The 2,762-nt window shown below is 48.2% G+C and overlaps 1 long non-coding RNA gene across 1 annotated transcript; it reads left to right on the top strand.

Annotated features, from left to right (window-relative positions):
* Positions 1–815: 815 nt before the first annotated feature.
* Positions 816–2,413, top strand: LOC142244031 (uncharacterized). Its single transcript, XR_012724428.1, has 3 exons — positions 816–1,324; positions 2,045–2,119; positions 2,204–2,413. It is a non-coding gene; the product is annotated as an uncharacterized LOC142244031 (long non-coding RNA).
* Positions 2,414–2,762: the final 349 nt, after the last annotated feature.

Here is a 2,762-nt window from a genome sequence, read left to right as displayed (position 1 = left end):
CTACATGGTCGCTGTTGAGCTGTCAAACAAGCAGATCTCAACAGCGACGCAGCAAGGATACGGCGACCTTCACAGCGATCTCAGCGGTCGCAGGGACCATGTCACATAGCACGATTCTAATCTTGAATCGTGCACCGTTTCCGCGCCCCCCCCAGTCCTATTGGTGGTTGTAGGTGCGTTGTGACTGGGCGGTCACTTAATATTCAACTGCACAGAGTCACTGATTTTCAGGGATCCCGTAGAGAACGCAACTGCGTCACGCAAGTCCCTTGCGTCGACGTTATAATTCTATTGGACGACGCTGATTTAGGGCGGGTTTTCCCAGTGTTGTTGTTTGGGTTTAGTGTTGTTGGTGTGACCTGCAAAAATATGGCGTCCAGAAGCCGATCTACAGCATGGGGAGAGGCAGAAGTGACCTATCTCATTAGAACCATGGACAGGAAAGATTATCACTGTGCTGGACACCATGACCATCCTGTCCTCCACAAGAAGGCAGTTCTGAGCAGGATTAGTCGGGGCCTTTTTAAAAAATTCGGGGTGCAGCGTTCAACAACGCAAATAAGGAAGAAGCTGGCAGATCTGCGGTACAGATCAAGCAACCGCATTGCCAGCATCCGTTCTCAGAGCCAGCCCCAACCCGGTGAGTGGTGTTAACTATAGTTGATCGAACAGCCAATAATACGGGGTCGGCGAATCACTGACCGATTTAAAAAAAAAAGTCAAATCCGCTCCGTAATCCGGTGCCCATAAGTCAATGGGGTCCGGCCCTGGGGATATTACTGACAGATTTACTAAAAGAGTCCGATCCGCTCCGGAATACGTTGCCCATATAAGTCAATAGGGTCTGGCCCCAGGGATAGCGCAAAAAACTTGCGGATACAGACGTTTACAGTCCGGGTCCGCTCAGCACTAGTGTTAACATTGGTTGCACAGTATATGGCGGGTATTTTACATGAGTAGTACCACATGAGTAATTCCGCCCACATGACACACAGCACATGAGTTGTACCACAAGAGTACTTCTTGTGAGTTACCCCCACGTGAAAATATTATAAGGTATAATTTTTTCCAGACCCGCAGCCACAGCAGGAGCCACCTACAGACCAGCAGCCCCAGCAGGACCCACCTCCAGACGTGGAGCCACAGCTGGAGCCTCTACCAGACCCGGAGCCACAGCTGGAGCCTCCACCAGACCCGGAGCCACAGCTGGAGCCTCCACCAGACCCGGAGCCACAGCTGGAGCCACCACCAGAGGCGGAGCACCAGCAGGAGCCACCTGCAGTCTCTCCCTCCTCACTCAATGTCATGGGAGCAGGCTTGCCTGGTAATTTTTGAAGATAAAACTAGGGGCATATAACTTTGACTGGATAGAGCTATCTTACCCACAGCACCCAGATTTCCCATGAACTGAAATCCCTCTATCAGCAACCAAATTTCCTATGTTGAGATATCCATCTTGTCCTCGGCACACTGCTTCCCCATGCTCTGCTATATATCTTTCCATCATCACACAGCTTTCCCATATCAGAGCATGGGGAAGCTGGGTGCTGAGAGAAGATGTATAGCAGAGCATGGGGAAGCTGGGTGCTGAGAGAAGATGTATAGCAGAGCATGGGAAAGCTGGGTGCTGAGAGAAGATGTATAGCAGAGCATGGGAAAGCTGGGTGCTGAGAGAAGATGTATAGCAGAGCATGGGAAAGCTGAGTGCTGAGAGAAGATGTATAGCAGAGCATGGGAAAGCTGGGTGCTGAGAGAACGAACCTTTCTCCCTCACCACAAAACATTCCCATACCCTGGTTGTATCTTTGTACCCCCTTGTATTTAGTTCTCAAAATACAATAATGGCCCCCACATAGCCTTCCATATAGTATAAAGGGTCCCACATAACCAATCATATATTAGAATACACCTCCATAGTCCTCCATGTATAATATTGCAGCCAGCCTCTCCAGTCCTACATGTATAAAGCAGCCTCTTCAGGCCTCCATGTATAAAGCAGCCTCTCCACCTATCATGTACTATGAAGTGTTTTGTCTCTCCCTAGACATTGATGCTGATGCTAGAAGTTTCGGGTGGAACATCAGCCCATCCTTACCGGACGAGGAGGAACAACCGAACCGTAAGTTTTAACAACAAACATGTACCTCTAATTTATATGTCTACATATAATTAGCCTTTATAAGTGGTACCATTCCTTCCACAGAAATACCAACATTGGAAGACCTTCAGGCCTCTCACCGGAGGATTATGGCAACGCAGCGCACCCTGGCAGCGGCACAGCGCACACTGGCCTTAGCGGTGAGGCAGCACGGAGTGCTGATCGCCAAATATGTGGCGTCCCAACAACAGGGCAGCAGCCGTTAATTTTTTTTTCCTTTGTTCAAAATAATGTTTTTGGTTTTTTTTTTTAAAAAATGCGTGATTGTCTTTGTGTTTGTGGCCGTAGCCACGAGAACAGTTAAAATAAAAGTTTATTCATTCCTCATTTATGCGTTCTCCATGAAGAGTTGCAGCAGCACTGCATTATGCTTGGAGGAATTGATCTGTTTGAAGTTTTGCATGTAGATCCATACTCACCAGGAGCGAAACACTGATGCTGCCAATCCATGTCCTACTCGAAGAAGACAAGATTCCCACCATGAGTTGGACATGAATCGGTAGCATTGGTGGATGTAGAGTATGGATGTATGTGGTTGTGTGTATGTATGTATGTATGTACCGGTTAAAGTATGTTTGTGTGTGCGCGTGCAAAACTGCAGCAG

This window comes from Anomaloglossus baeobatrachus, chromosome 6 (assembly GCF_048569485.1).
Source record: "Anomaloglossus baeobatrachus isolate aAnoBae1 chromosome 6, aAnoBae1.hap1, whole genome shotgun sequence".
NCBI classification, from domain to species: Eukaryota; Metazoa; Chordata; class Amphibia; order Anura; family Aromobatidae; genus Anomaloglossus; species Anomaloglossus baeobatrachus.
This window is presented reverse-complemented; position numbering and strand designations above follow the sequence as displayed.